Raw genomic sequence first — 17,799 nt, 5'->3', positions numbered from 1 at the left:
CAAGTTAGCATCAAACTGAATCTTTAGTGGACCATTCCCTCATTCTATTAGAACTGCTGTTTTTTAATGATAGAGTATGTAGTAAGACAGTGAATACCTTAAACTAGATCCTATTACCTTACCCTTTGCTTTGGAATGAGTTCCTTAATCTGAAGCAATATTGTACAGAATGCCATGGCAATGAATAAGGCATTCCAAAGTTCTTGCATGGTAGTTCTGGCAGAAGTATTACAAGCAGAGAGGGTCAACTCATCTCCAGAATATATGATTATTTCAATGAGGACAAGAAATCTCTGCTCCTTTCATGATAGAAGGAGTCCAAGACAATAAATACACTACTTGGTTACTTGTTAATGACCCTAGAGGATGGTTTCATTTAAGGGGATCAGCATTGCTCTTTGCCATTGACAGATTTGGCACTCATCAGAAACAAAATGTCATGACAAAGGAAAGTCCAAGTTAGCTCAATACATGCCTCTAGTCTTTCCACTATGGTCCATTGAGTGAACTTTGAAATCTGACATTCCATAGAACATGTCACTTTGCCTACGTGATCTTAACAGACTCCTCTCCCGTGGGTGTCCTTATGTAGGCATTCCCATGAGACTCAAATATCTTCATATTCTGCATCTGAGAGGTGTACCCACACAGATCTTTGCAAACTCCCTCATCATCAGTCTCCCTATATAACTCTTTCCAAATCCTTGACAAACCAAGTAAAGCATTAGAAACTGTGTTTTAATCTTTTCTGGATATCACTTGATCCAGATAAAGGGAAAGACAAAACGCACTGCTAAAATTCAACCCACTAAATGATTTTCCTTCACTTCTGCCCTGAATCACTCCTGAATCAGGCTATAATTCTGCAGCTGTCCACCTCCAAGTTGTACCAAGCTATCTTGTGGAACCAACTGCAAGACAGTCCAAAGTTGCTTTTTTTTCTTTTTCCTCTGCACCAAACTGGATATAACTAACTTCTTCTAATGACATAGTGTTGATTGAGGTAAAATAACAAGTATAGATGCTGTGGGAGTCCAAGCAACTTTCTCTTGCAATTTATTGTGTCTTCAAGACCTTCTATAGGATGACTATATATATATATATATATATATATATTATATCTGTCTCATGATAGTTTTTTGCTGTACATTCCCAATCTTACGGCTGAACGAGTCAAATATTATCCAGTTCATGACGGAAAGCTCAGGCCTCATGATCAAATAATAGGCCATTTTTAGTTTTTCATTTCTACTACAATCTAGTAGCAAGCCAGGAGATGTTTCTCAAAAAGAAAATAGGTATTTGCAAAGATGACATGAGTTTTCTATAAAACTGTAGAGAATTGCACTGCAGTCATCTTACTGTAGTTGACCAGAGACTCGATTTGCCAGAGACACTTCAAGGATCATTGGAGTGGAAGGCCCGAGAGGCAGAACAGCTTACACTGCAGACTTGACTTGTAAGTACTCAGTTCTGCTATTAGAGCAGAGAAGCAGCTCTAGACAGCACATGAAGGAGTCAGTGTAGCTGCATTCTGATAAAACTTTATTTATACAAATAGGTGACTGACCATATTTGACCCACTGGGCTATAGATTTCTGACTTCTCTCTTATGTTATCTAGTGGATATTCACAAGTTGGACTTTCATAGCTCAGAATAGTTCTGAATTTCTAAGTTATGTATTTATCAAACATGTCTTACAAATAACATATGAGCATTAAAAAACAAAATAACGAATATTTAATATGTGAAGTTACACGTTGTTTGGTGATGGAGTGAGTTAGCATCAAAGAAATTAAGTATTATCCACTTAACAGGTATCATAATTTTTGATCATCTCTGGCTTCTCCAGGAGATTTTTAGCAACATTTACATTCATCTATTATATTCACCATGCTTTCATCACCAAATCACTGAAAGTAGTTTCAAGTAACTTTTTTTTCTAGGGCACATTGAGTAATGGTCAAGAGTGTGAGATCTGAAGGCTCTAAAATGTGGGTTCAGGTTGTTGATCTATTCATACGGGCTGTGTGACTTTACCCAAGTTATTTAAATGTTCTCAACTCTAATTTTTTTCCAGTTTTATTAGGATATAATTGACATATAACATTGTGTGAGTTTAAGGTGCACGACACATTGAATTGATACACATATATTGCAAAATAATTACCACCATAGTATTAACTAATACCTCCATCCTGTCATACAACTATCATTTCTTTTTTGTGATGGGAATATTTAAGATCTACTCTCTTACCAACTTTCAAGTATATAATATAATATTATTAATAAAAATCACCATGCTCTATACGAGATCCCCAGAACTCATTTGCGCTTTAACTGGAAGTTTGTAACCTTTGACCAATAGCTCCTCATTTCCCTGTCCTCTAGCCCCTGGTAACTACCATTCTATTCTGTTTCCATGAGTTCAACTTTCTAAGATTCCACATATAAGTGATATGATACAGTATGTGTCTTTCTCTGTCTCACTTAGCATAATGCCATCGAGTTCCAACCATGTTTATAAACAGCAGGATATCCTTCTTTCTCATGGCTGAATAATATTCCATTTATATATATATACAACACATCTTCTTTATGCATTTATCTGCTGACAGACGCTCAGGCTGTTTCCACATCTTGGCTATTGTAAACAATGCTGCAGTGAACATGGGAGTGCAGCTATCTCTAATTTTTTAAACAGAAGTTATAGCAGGACCTACAGTATGGGCTGCACAAGAATTCAATGAAATACACAATGTGTAAAATGTGAAGCACTGTATGAGACCCATGGTAAATACTAAGTACATTATAACTACTGAGTAATTTTGAGTAAGTCTGTTGAAGGAAGATTGAAAAAAATATTTTCAAAGGAGTAAGTTTCTGCTTTAGTTTTTATACTGAGATTTTTTGTGTGTGTCTGAGGAAGATCAGCCCGGAGCTAACATCTATTGCCAATCCTCCTCTTTTTTTCCCTTTTTCTCCCCAAAGCCCCAGTAGATAGTTGTATGTCACAGTTGCACATCCTTCTAGTTGCTGTACGTGGGACGCTGCCTCAGCACAGCCCGAGAAGCAGTGTGTCGGTGCGTGCCCGGGATCCGAACCCAGGCCGTCAGTAGTGGAGCACGCACACTTAATCACTAAGCCACGGGGCTGGCCCCAATACTGAGATTTTTTTTTGGAAAAAGTATCTGGGGGATAGAAATGCTACTTTCCTTTTCACCTTTTTCTCTCTCTTTCTCAGTACTTTTAAACAATGTTACATCTAGTTTATACTTTATTCTCAAATATCTGTAGTGTGAGAAAGGTATACTTACATGTAGTTTGCACATAAATTTTATATCTTTCAGCCTTAAAACAATCTCCTTAAACTTATATCAAGTATGCCCTATTTCTAACTTCTTATTGAATTCAGTAATTATCTGATTAATTTTTCCCATTAAAAATAGAATGCATCATACACTTTAACACATTAAGACATGCAGCTTCTTCCCCAGGCTTATGAATATATGTGAATATATGTGTATATATATAAATGTAAAACATAAGTGCCTGCAAAACGTACTTTGCAATTTTACATGTACTGATTGATTTATGCTAGTCTCTGGCATATCCTGTAATATTAAGTTTTGTGTGTGTTCCATTTCATATTTTTCCTCCTTCACCTTGGTTATTATTATGCTATAGTTAAGCAAACTTTGTCTTTCTTCCTTTTTAAAAAAGATTACCTGAGTCAGATATGCTAGAAAAATCATTTCTACTTTGTTACCATTTTTTATTCTCCTTTGTGCTTTTTGTCACTGACAAATCCACTGATAAATCCTTCACTATTTTTCCCTCTGGGCCAATATCCTACATAACAGTATCACACAGTATAATTTTATACATTTGCAATTTATTTTTTTCATTTTGGAAAGCAAGGTTTTATACTGTTTAGAAATCTTACATTGCAGGGATCCCAAACCAAACCCAGTCTGAGAACACACTGTGAATTCAGACATTTCCGATTATGGTTGAGAACTGGAAGGTCATCCAAAGCTAAGGTTGTGAGAAACTTTCTGGGAAGGGCAAAATCCTCCTTCCCCTTCACCCAGAATTAATAACCTTAAATTTCTGGAGACAAAAGTCTAAAACCTTAAAACTGTAGATGTGATAGAATTTACTCTGAGTAAAACATTAAATCTAAAAAATTTGGTCTGATATCAAAAACTGAGGATAAGAAAAGAATAATTTTGCACATAACTTGGTGTTCACTGGTCAGATTTTCCCCTAGCCTATACCAAATTGGTGTGAGAAGTCTAAAGAAGGGGTTAATTATAATTTAAAAGGTTATATATACATATATATGAATATGCATATATATATGCACGAATCTTTCCCACTAAAATCATCATGTCAAAAAAAACGCAAAATTGAAAACTATTGTTCAGATTATTCAGTAAGAGTTCAACTCCAATTGGGAAAAATATTTTTGATTTTCAAATGGTTGAATCTGTAAACTATTGTAAAAATAATGCTGCTTAACACAGTCTTAGTGGCAGGTAACAATAAGCAAATACTATTACTCATGTGTCTGCATGTTGGGTAGGGCTTGGGTGATTGGTATCAGGTTTGTCTGGGCAAATCTTCAGGTTGTGATGAGCAGACTGCCTGGCTTTTCACTGCAGGTCTGTGAGTTGGCTGAAGTGGCTCTGCTCCACATGTCTTTTCTCTTGAAGCGCTAGAAAACTAGCTGAGTCACGTTATTTTCATGGCAAAGGCGGAAATTAGAAATCTTAAACACAGACAATTAGAAATATATAATGCCTCTCAAAGAATAGGAAAGCTCATTGTTACTTCTGTCTTCCTACCAGTAGCCAAAACAAGTCACATGGGACAGGTCAAGTGTGTGGATTCTGGGAGGTATGAAGAATTGGGCCGATAATTAAGTTAATAGCATGTCAAAATTGATAGACAACACCAATGAAATGATGTTCTTAGGAAGAATCGAAGTAAGATTTTGTAGCTAGTATCACCTGAGATACAGCTGGACCCTCGATCCCACAGATATTTGGGCCATTGTCAAAACATTTAAAATGAAAATATCTAGACATTTATTAACTTCGAAGAGAAAAATAGTAACTTTACAGAGGAGAAACCAGGCAGACACCATCTTAGCAGAGTTAACATCATCAGTAATAAGTCAGTAATAAGATATATCAACATCATATACCCTCACACAAGATACACAGAGAAGAATATGTCACTTCTGTGGTATTATGAAAAATCCATGACCTCAATCTAATCATGAGAAAGCATCAGAAACACTCAAATTGAGAGACAGTGTACAAAATAACTGACCAGTACTCTTCTAAGGTGTCAAAGTCATGAATGACAAAGCAAGACTGAGGAACCGTCATAGACTGGGGGAGACTAAGGAGATGTGACAACTAAATGCAAAATGGGATCCCGGATTGGATCCTGAAGCAGGGAAAAGACTTTAGTAGAAAAACTGGTACAATCTGAATAGGTCTATAGTTTAATTAAAAATGATGTACCAATGTTGATTTCCTGATTTTGATCATTGTACTCTGGTTATGTAAGTTAACATTGGGGAAATCTGGGTGAAGGATATACAAGAACTCTATATTGTTTTTGCAATTTTTCTATAAGTCTATAACTATTTAAAAATAAAAAGTAGGGGCCGGCCCCGTGGCTTAGCAGTTAAGTGTGCACGCTCTGCTACTGGCGGCCTGGGTTCGGATCCCAGGTGCGCACCGACACACCGCTTGTCCGGCCATGCTGAGGCGGCGTCCTACATACAGCAACTAGAAGGATGTGCAACTATGACATACAACTATCTAGTGGGGCTTTGGGGGAAAAAAAAAAAGGAGGAGGATTGGCAATAGATGTTAGCTCGGAGCCGGTCTTCCTCAGCAAAAAGAGGAAGATTGGCATGGGTGTTAGCTCAGGGCTGATCTTCCTCGGAAAAAAAAATAAAAAAATAAAAAGTGAAAAATAATACAGTGAAAAAACATTAATGCAGATTAGCCTCTCAGGTTAAATAATTTACCTTTTGACTTTTGGGTAAGAAGGAGGGAATATAAAGTAAGATAAACATACAAGTGATGGAGAGATTTAAAAAAAGCATCCACACTCAGGATTTACTCTCTTAACCATTTTCCTGTATATCATACAGCAGTGTTAGCTGTACTCATCATGTTGTACATTGCATCCCTGGTACTTACTTATCTTATAAGTGGAAATTTGTATCTTTTGACCAGTTACTGAGAGAATAAATCCTAAGAGTTCTCATCACTATCAGAAAATTTTTTTCCTTTTATTCTTTCTTTTCTTTTTATTTTATCTGTATGAGAAAATGGATGTTAGCTGAACCTATTGTGGTAATCATTTCACAATATATGTAAATAAAACCATTGTGCTGTACATAAACTTATACAGTGATGTATGTCAATTGTTTCTCAATAAAACTGGGAAAAAAAATCACACACACACACAAATTCCCCCAGGATTAATGGTACTCTGAAGATCCTATTGAGTTTTTCCACTGTATAAAATTCTTTAGAAAAAGGACCATTTGCCTTTGTCTTTAAATATATATCATCTGGAAGAGAAGTGGTTATAGAGAGGAGAACCATGAATTATTTCTGGTATAAATGAAAGCAGAAAATAGGAAAAGAAACAGAAACATAAAGTGATGTTTCTCCGAACACCAAGAATTGTGCTTTGCATGTAGTCAAAGCTTGATATGCTTCCTTTTCCATCATATCAAAGCTAACTTTAAGTTCAATCTGCTCAGTTAAGCCTTTCCTTCCTTAGCAAACAGGAATCTTTTCTTTTAATACCTGTGGTGGTCATTTGGTACATTCCATTCGGTATATTTTTTTATTATTTAAAAAGAAAATGAATGTATCTTTCATATATATTTTTTGTTTGGTTTTATTTATGCTATTTAAATTTTATATAACCTATGAGGTGTATATTAATGTCTGCCCAATTTCCAAATAAGAAAACTAATGCAAGAGATTAGGTAACATCACTGGCATCAAATAACTGGCATACATGAGAATTCACCTTAGTCCAGTGTTAAGTTTTGTTTCCACTCCAGTCAGGTTACCTCATTTTCTTTAATAGACGCACCATGTCATGCAAGTCAGGAAGGAATTAATAACTAATTCTCAATATATACCACAATATCTAGCATAAATAAATGTCTACAGAATCTGTCTATGCCCTGAACTCTATAAATGTTTCTTGTCCAATGAAATGGTTTCAAATATTATATATATGTTCATGGTTTCCAAATTATTATCTGTATCCTCTATTTTGTTCCTGAAGTTTTCACACTCATACACACACACACATGCACACACACACACACAATTCATTAACAAAACTTCACCTTCAATTGGAAGTATATTCAGAATCTGACCACATCTCACTAGCTGTGCTCTGTGCCTCAAATCCAAACCATGCAATGGCTTCCTTACTGATATATTTATATCAACTTTGTTGCCATAACAATCTATTCTCAACACATCATCCAGAGTGATCCATTTAAACTATAAATTAGATGACACCACTCCTATACTCAAAAGCACAAATATCTTCACATCTCAGAATAAAATCCAAAGTTCTTCCAATGGCTACAAGACACTACATGATCTTTCCCAATCTCTGACCTTTCCCTTTCTTGGTGCTACTAAAATAAAATATTGATGATTCTCTTTCTTGGTTCTTAAAAATTCAAAACGTGTTTTTGTCAGGATCTCTTCCCTCGTACACCTGCCATATGTCTGCATGCTTGTTGCCTAACTTCACTCATGTTTTTGTTCAAACGTCACCTTGTCAGAGAGGCCTCTCCTGATGAACCTCTCTATATAATCCCTCTTTCACCATTATTTAGCACCATCTAATATACTGTAAGTGTATTTTTAAAAATTCTCTTCTCTCCACACTCGAGTGTCATCTACATGTCAGCAGAGGCCTTGTGGTTTTGCTAACCACTGTAACCCCAGGACTCAGACTATTGCCTGGCCTATAGTTGGCCATAGCTAGTACTCAACAAATATGTGTTGAATGACATATTTATGTGCTTAATACACTATTATTTAAATAAGAATTGAATTCATCTTTAAATACATCACTTTTTATGTTACTGCAGATACTCTATTACCAGGTTTTCCTCTATGTTGTGCCTTAACTATGCCCAGTGTTTTCAAAACCCACAGTCCTACTTCTGTTATAGATCATATTTTCCTTTTTCTGCTACTGCAAGTCTCTTTTCTATTTTACCTTCCTGTGACTTATGCTCTGTTTAAATAAAGTAGCATCAATCACCTTTCATTTCATTAATTGAGATCATAATTTTTTCTTATCAGAAAATTACCATTTCTAGGTATCTATGTATATGTGCACCTATTATATCTAGCTGTCTATCTATCTATCATCTATCCTTCTCCCCCTCCCAAATTTACCGTTCCAACTGTAATTGTTTTACAACACATATGCCTTTTGCTGATGCTTTGCATGCTCATAACCGTTCTTTGTTAAATTAACTCTTTTCCATACCATCTTGACGATTTTTTTAATTGCAACAAATGAACAATAGGAAAAACACTGTAACAAATATATATTACATTTATTTTACATAGTACTTCCAGTAGAGCAACTGCTACACAGCTGGCAGCGTCAAAACATCTGCTATTGAAAGAATGCAGCATATCTTATTTAATCTTAATTTGTTTGTGCCCAGAATACAGTTGAAATTAGTCCAATAATAACAGCTAAAACAAGATAATTGATCTTCAGTGTTTCAGGGCTCATAACAACATTTGTCTATTACAACGTTGGGTTTAGAACTTGATGTATAAAATAATAGGAGGAAAAACAGTGAGATACAGGGAGTAAAGTCAATTTGTGAGGTTAAAAAAAAGCCCTTGAGGAATAAGAGATCAATAACGAGATCAAAAAATGCCTAAACTGATGATGACATCATAATTTCTGGTTCATAGAAGAAAAAGTTTAAACACTTTTAGAAAGCTTCCAATACAAATAGTCAGGTTACTTGCAAAGACTGATGAACACCATGAGTACAAGGAACTTTTCATATAATTCTATTTGTTTTTGAGGCTGACATTCCATGAAACCTCATCGATGATGACAAAGAGAGCTATAGGACATAAAAGCTTATGTTGTTTACCCTTGAATGTCAGTTCTTGGCTTCATCATTAGCTATTGTGAAATATATTATTATTTGTAAAAATGGCACAGAAACGATTTACAAATATATGTATTTGTATCTATATATTTCTTGAGCATCTATAACACAATAATCTAAGAAAAAGGAGGAAAAAAACCCCACATTTTTTGACAGTTGGAAACAAGTTATGTTTTAGCACAAAGGCTACTCCTCAACTTTGACTTACCATATTGTGTTACATAACCTTCTCTACATAGTAAAATGTTTTGCATTTTACCTAAATAATATTCAAGATTTTACTAAAGATTAAACAAAAGCAGCATACATAAGACACATTACTAGAGAATTATCAGAGCTAATGTGTTAAAAATCATACTATAGTGCAATATATACACACATACATGTGTAAATATCCACAATAGAGTGTAGTCTATACATATATATATGTGTATCTATATATGTACTCTTACAGAAAATGAGTTTTACTATTAGAATTACCAGGAGTTCCTCCCAGAACTATCATGTGACGTTAAGTACTTCTCCAAAATTTGATTTTGAAGTACATTGGTTATTTTAGATGAGGTAATATTTTCCAAAAACAATGAATTATTCTTTAAGAGAAGGAGGTACACAGATGTCATTTTTACATGAAAGTAGCTAGAATTCTATGGCATTTTTATCCAAAAGGATTTCCTTCTGAGATTCAATGTTTAAGTGGCCTTGCTTGGAGTGTATTGTTTCTGTTACAGTTGACATTCCTTCTTTCATTCTTTCTATTCTTTCTTCCTTCATTCATTCATTCATTTTTCCATCCCTTCCTTCCTTCCTTTATTCTTTCTTTCTTTCACTCTTGTATTCTATAATCAAGCCCATATGTAAGAATCTTGTTTCTGCATGACAGTCCATGTGTATGTAGCCAAATGGAATAAAAATTGAGTAATTCTTCAAAATCACAGTAGAATAACCATAGAATAATTAAATATTCCAGAATAATTTTGTAGGTGTATAAAGTAGATCTCTGCAATGCAGTTTTTTTCTAAGTGAATTCATTCATAATGGATTGATGTTGGCATTTTATGTAATTGGCTTAAATTCCTTTTCCACTGAAGAAGCAAAATCTTCCAAAATCATTTATTATCACCATGGAGATTTTTTTACTGAGGTATATATTTCATTTTTATGAAGGAAACAAAGATTTATCTAAAATAATATTTCCATGAGATACAGAAACTTTTATAATGTGAAAAAGTTAGATGAGTTAGATGAGTTTACTAATTTTAGTAGAAAATAGCACATAATCCTATAACAAACTTTCTTTCTTGAATACAGTGGATGTGAAGGCACACTGCTGATCGTTTATATTGTTTTGTTGTGTATTCACCACCTTAGGGAAATTTATACATGGGAAACTATTGAAGAAATTGCATTTTCAAAACGCAAACTTCCAATTAATTGATGTTTGACAAATATTCATATACTTTATTAAATGTGACTGTAGTGAAATAGTACATCAACAAAATGCATGTGTGGATGACATATGGGAGATATTTTCAGTACTTTTTATGAAAAATATCTCTTCTTAAAATTACTCATTCAATTTAAGCTGTCACTGCTGTGCCATCCATTTGAAGAATTGCATTGATATGTCATATAATAACAAGGACCTGAAGACTAATGTTTGCTAGAAACCCTAAGACTATTTACTATAGAGAGCTAAACTGCATAAAATAAGGACTTCTAAGAACCACTTCTAATCATCTAGACAAGCTTATTCTTAGTCCCGTACATTTTTGTCCTTCTCCTGGACTGCAGTTGAAGGGGTAAAAGCTCGTAGGAGTCGTTAGGTTCAGAGTGTTCCAGTATGAGAAGATGTATATATGTCTGTAAAAACGAATTCTGAGGTAGAGAGAGAGAGTTTTAAAGAGAGGCAGACTATTAATCTTTGAGGTAAGACTAAAATGTAAAGTGGGTATAGGAGAGAGAGTATTTCTTTTGTACTGAATCCAATTGCAACCTTGGATGGGAGCAATTAATAAAAAAAAAATCTTTTTCCCACAATTACAACGCACTAGGTTCATGGAAGGGGTGGGAGTTAAGGGTAATATTAGAGGAGGGGCAGAGGCCTTTTAAGCTAGCTAGGTCATTTTTATTAAATTCTGAAGTCAGTGGAAATCTGTAAAACAACTTAAACAGAAGGGTAATATAAACACATTGGGATTTGGAAAGATAAACCTTGGAGCAAAGTGTAAGAATGTGTCATGTGAGGAAAATAATAGACACTGGGATACCAGGTAATAAATTTTCGTGTTAATTCCAGAAAGAATGTACAGTCACCTAATGTAATAAAGAACAAAAACAGGAAAGAGATCATTTGGAGATAGCATGTAATAAGGGGAATAATTTTATATTTTGTTTCAATAAGACAAAGAGAAGATTTAAAACTGTTTTCTACAGTTATGGCTGAGGAGATTGGGTAGTTGACAGTAAGAAACATAGAAGAAGCATATACATAGCAGGCAAATGACAAATTAAATTTTGGATGGATTGTATTTGTGGTATCTGTGGTACATTCAAATGAACAGTATTATATCTGGATTTTAATCTTATAAACGACACTGAACTGAGAATAGTAGTTTAAAATTCTACCAGTCTAACATATTTTGTGACAATTTAATATCTTTACTATACAAATTACTCATGTAAACTGAAAATAGAAACCTTAAGAGCCAATTTGGCAAAACCAAAAAAAATTTATACAGAAAATTCATGGAAAAATTACAAGTAGCCAATAAATAATAATGCGGGTAAATGTTTATATAGCGCTTATTATAAGCCAGACTCTATTTTTTAACAGTTTTATTGAGGTATAATTGATATACAAAGAACTGCACATATTTAATGTGTACAATTTGATGATTTTGGATGTATATAAACACCCACTATACCATCACTACAATCAAGGTAATAGACATATCCAATACCTCCCAAAATTTCCTTGTATCCCTTTGTTTTTGCTTTTTATCTTTTGTTGGTTTGTTTTGTTTGTAGATCTTAACATGACATCTACTCTCATAACAAATTTTGAAGCGCAAAATTATTAACTATAGGTACTATGTTGTACAGAAGATCTCTAGAAATTATTAGTCTAGCATAGCTGAAACTTTATACCCATTGAACAACAACTCTCCATTTTCTCTACCCCCAGCCACCAACAATCATTATTATATTCTCTGCTTCTATGACTTTGACTGTTTTAGATACCTCATATAGGTGGAGTCATGCAGTCCTGTGACAGGCTTATTTCACTTAGTCTAATGTCCTCCACATAGCTTGTTTAATAAATAAGTTGCCTGGGAACAAGGCATAGGATGAGAAGAAAATGGAACCTTAGATAAAAACATGGGCAAGTGGAAATTATAATTGATGGGGAGGAAGAGAATCTCACAAAAGAAAGTGAAAATGAACATCCAAGAAAAAGGAAAGACACAGAAGGGAGATGACTTTAAGAATGAGGAAATAGTCAACAATGTTATATACTATACAACATTCAATTCAGATAAGAACATAGAATATAAAGAGAGATTAACATGACAGAAGTCGTCGGTGACCTTATTCAGAATAGCTTTACTGGAGAAGTATGGGAAGAAGCTAAAAAATAGTAAATTCTATGTAGAAGTTGAGTTTTTATAGGGTGACTGTATAATTTACACTTGTGAGAGTAAAAAGCAGCACTGAATTATTATCATATGAATGAATTATTCTACAAGGACCACAGCGATAAACTAGAACTTTCTCAAACAAACTGGGATTTATGGCCTTTCCCAAATAAATTATTTGGATAATGTATAGTATTGGAAAATCTATCCCTCATTACAAGTTTTCTGTAGTATTGATAGAAACTAACACTTATTTAGCATTGAATCACAGACATTCTTCTGATGACTGGACACCTAACAAGTCATCCTAGCCTTATAACATTCCAAGAACAGGTAGTATTGCTATGACATTCTTAAAGAGAGGAAGTTAAAACATGGTAAATTTAAATAAATTGCCTAAAATCAGACCACGAGGCTATAAGAAAAAGAGTCAGGACTTGAACCCTGGATCTCTAGTTATTAAGGGTATATTCTTAAAACCTACACTGTACTGTGTTTGGGTTCAGTTTATTACTTTAATACTGCACTCCAACATTATAATATGTTTGGGGGGGGTGTGTGTGAGTGAGTGACGCTTTTTCTTAGCATAAGAAAAATTAATTTACTGTGTGGAGCTAATATCAAATAAGAAACTTGGATGGCCAATGACTGAGAAAAACGGGATGGAAATAATGGAAATGGAGGACAGGAAGTTGCTTAGACATGTATCTTATGCACTTTAATAAAATATTTCTCAAAAACAAACAAATGTATGTGTATTAAATACGCTTATATGAACAATTTATCTATGCCATAGAACAACAGCATTAATTGTATAGATGAGATCATTTTGACATGGAAAATAAAGAATAAGCCCTGAGAAAGACCTACTGAATCAAATTTTTCTATTTGAGTTTTTGACATTAAGTGGTGACATCATTATTGGTCCTATACTTACTGTCTTGAATTTCCACGGGGTCAGTAAGAAACAACAGATAAACAAACTGTGGAAATTCAGGCCAATCAATCCCTGGGGCAGCACTGTATATGCAGTCAATTGTGTTTAAACAGTAGACACAACCTTCTAAGACATTTAATGAGATCAGAGACACATATTAAAAAAGAAGAGTGAAAGAAAAAAAAAAGGCATCCACAGTTGTGAAATCTAATTTTACTTGAAAGTGTGGCTTCTCCAAAGTAAAGGGCAAACACTATAAATTGCATATGAATGAAAGAAAATTATATTGCCGATGCTAATATAATATCCATACACTTGAACAATATTCATTAAAACAAGCAGGAATGTAATTGGGAAAGTGAAAACCCAATTAACCCGTTTAACCTGCTTATTTAGATTAAAAATTGCTAGCATACCTTGCATATAATTCCAGCATCATGGAAGTATTTGGTGAATCCAAATGAATTTAAGACAAATTAAAAAGTAAAATATGCAGTTCTGAAGATAAAAATAAAGCAATATTAGATTTAAATAGAATAAATTCCAAGGTTAACATCCAGCATTAAAAAACATATTTACCACATTCCACAGATAATATTCTAATTCATATTAAAAAAACATTTCTTATACATTAAAAATGGAAAATGTTCACCTACTGTGAGCTTACAGGCCTGAGAGCATGCACTGTGTCATCTCTAGAATACTTCTTTTGCAAACCAAAAGCAATACAATTATACTGAAAGCACTGAAGAGCTTTCTGAAAGCATGAGTTGTACAAAGAGGCAGTGAGATGGAGAGCAGAGCTATGGATGCCTTTCCTCTTAAAAGACAGGAGAGTATCACTTTATTCTGAGAGAAACTGAGTAACAAGTTTAGTGATAATAGAAAACATTCTCTGAAGGGGTGGGTAAAGGAGATGTTTATATTTTGCAAATATGTTAACAGGGAATGTAATTTCTATTTAAATTCAATGTTCAGTCCATTTCAGATTCCCATAGGACTTCAGCTGCATCTCATGGCATCAATGACTGAGAAGGTCAAGGATACTCTGAAAACTGAACAAAAGCTGGCAATTTGTTCTACTCTGAAACCATTTACTATTTCCTAAACAGAAATGATATACACTTAAGGTGATATAGAAAGCTGAGCAACACACACAATCAAACAAAAATTATGACTTGGGAGACAGCAGAAAATTGTTAGAAGATCATCTCTCTCTGTTATTACTGGTAATTCATCATTACTCATCTATTTGTTCAAAACATATAAGACATCCTGAATCTCCTCCTGTTTACTAATCCTGCAAGTGTTTTTATTTAAAATTGCAAGTGAATTTTTACCAAAATTATATGCCACAAGAGCATGTGATTTGTATAGAAAAGCATTTTATAATTTTTTTCTTTCCTTTAACTTCTTGTCATCATCATGCAATCTCAGCGTAGTATTGTGTAATAGAAAACCATTGTGAAAGTAACTTCAGATAAAGTTTAAACTTTAAGGACTTTTTCCCCCAAGCTAAGACAATTTTAAGGAAGTTGCATTGATTCTTACAATACATTTTCATCATTATTAATGATAATTGCATGTTCAATGCAAAAGTAAAAGTTTTTAAAATACATTTCTTTTTTTGTTGCAGTTGAGGAAGATTTGCCCTGAGCTAACAGTTGTTGCCAATCTTCCACTTTTTGCTGGAGGAAGAGTCTCCCTGAGCTAACATCTGTGTCAGTCTTCCTCTATTTTGTATGTAGGTTGCCACCACAGCATGGCCGCCAAAGAGTGGTGTAGGCCCGCGCCCAGGAACCGAACCCAGGCCTCCAAAGTGGAGCACACTGAACTTAACCACTAGGCCAAGGCCCAGCCCCCCAAATATATTTCTTTTTCTTTGAAATGTTAAACATGCTACACTCTCAGCAGATTCCATAAGCTTAAGAATCTATAAATGCAAGCAATACCATAAGTGGACTTTATGGTGTGTGGGAGCAAGCACTTTGTAGTGTATACAGATATCAAATTATAATTCTGTACCTCTGAAACTTATATAATAATATATATTTTTTAATGCTAACATTTTTGTTAAAATAAAAATGAGACTCTTTGGCTTATGAAACATGAGTTAAGTATAGTCCTCTCTGCACTGAAAATATTCACAAAGAACAAGATGGTGCATATGGATTTAGTTATTTCTGTCTTCAGATGGCAGTTAAAAAAATCTCTTAATATTATTCATTTTTCTAGAATGCTAAACTTGATAACCTATTAAATAATACAAACAGAATGTATTTGAAATTAAATACTCCTCTTGCATGCAAGGGTCTGTTCAATACCTGTTATCTTCTCCTTTATTTTCCTCTGTAGATAAATTATACAGCTGCAAATTCCCAGAAAGAAACAAATCCAGTAAATATTTCAGAAAATAACACAGTATATAATGTAAGCTCTCTCTTTGTGATGTAAACCATTTGCTACATATGCTCTTCTTTGTACGTTAAGGGTCAAATGCAATATTTAAGCCAGAGGCACTATCTAAGATTCATCAAATATTTGAATGATTTCTGACTACATTAGGGCCTAGTGTATCACCATGGAGTATATTTACAAGGTAAAGTGGCAGAAATTTTCTATCTTCTATACTCAGAAGATGCTAATGTGGTTCTTTTAGAAAGAAAAATAAGCAAGCTAAAAGTAATCATAAATATCAATTAATAATGATATATGAATGCTGAAATAGTTCCCCAATATAGTTTTTATTGCATTAGTCATCTAAACTTTTACTACTGAGTCAGTAAACTTTAAATATTTAGAAGAAGAAGAAGGAACAAGATGGAGGAGGAATAGACATTTTCACATCCATTGTTGTTTTTATAGTTAATGCTCCAGAAAATAATCGAAAATGGAGTTCTCATGGGACTTACTTCTACTGTTGGAGATAAAAGCACAGACTTAAACATCCAATCTTTATATGAAACAAAATTTCAAAACTTAGGCAATAAGAACAAAGAGGATAAAATTAAATATTGTCAAGCTATTGCCAGAGGCTCTGATTTAATTCTGTGTGTTCTGCCAGATACTCTGACTTAATTCTGTGTGTTTTGAACACTGATGGTAAATTTTAATAAAATCTTTCTTTTAAAAAATTGTAATATATATGATGTTGAGGAAAGGATTAGCTCATGTATTCAACTACTATTTATTTAAAATGATCTATTTGACAGCACTTTAGAGACAGGAGGCCAAGCTGCCAATGTTGTCTCCAAATATTTTTGTAAAAGTAGAAAATCAGGAAATGACAACATCAACAACAGATATAAACAATAATCTACAAAGCACAGACATGAGATATCAATACAAAAACTTTACAAAGTAAAATAGTCTATAATTGAATTTCAAAATGTTTCAATGACAGAAAGGTAATGCAGTGTTTTATTGAATAAGTGATGGCATAAGCAAATGAAAATAATAAATATTATGTAATCTTTAAGGTGTACCTCATGCTTCATGTGGGTTGATATCAGAAAATGCTGCCCAATGCAAGGGCAATGTTCTTTAAGACCATTGGATGGGAGGATAAGAAAAGTCTTATATACCTAGCATTATTTGAGAGAAAAAAAACACCATATATGTGCCTTAACAGATAAAAGTATCTAATAACTAGAAATATGTGTTCTCTGGAAGACCAGAAATAGTTCATAAGTCCCTAATTCTGCTGAAATACTCTAAATTCTGAACTTCTAATTTTTTTTCCCCCCGAGATTTCATGCTCAGTAGGCACTATTTTGCTTAACATTGGGCCCAGGTAAGTTATAGAAGGCATTGAGAGTCTAGGTAAGTCCAGATATTTCAGACTAATAGTAAAAGAAACGTCAGTATCTTCATAAGATTTCTCTAACAGAAGAAGGAACTCCCTAGAGGCCAGAACCTCTTCATAAATCACACTCTGAAATAGTTATCCAAACTTTAAGAGATTTCCTATGTAACTGGTAAGGAAAACTTGGGGTTTTGTAAA

This window comes from Diceros bicornis, chromosome 9 (assembly GCF_020826845.1).
Source record: "Diceros bicornis minor isolate mBicDic1 chromosome 9, mDicBic1.mat.cur, whole genome shotgun sequence".
NCBI lineage: Eukaryota > Metazoa > Chordata > Mammalia > Perissodactyla > Rhinocerotidae > Diceros > Diceros bicornis.
This window is presented reverse-complemented; position numbering follows the sequence as displayed.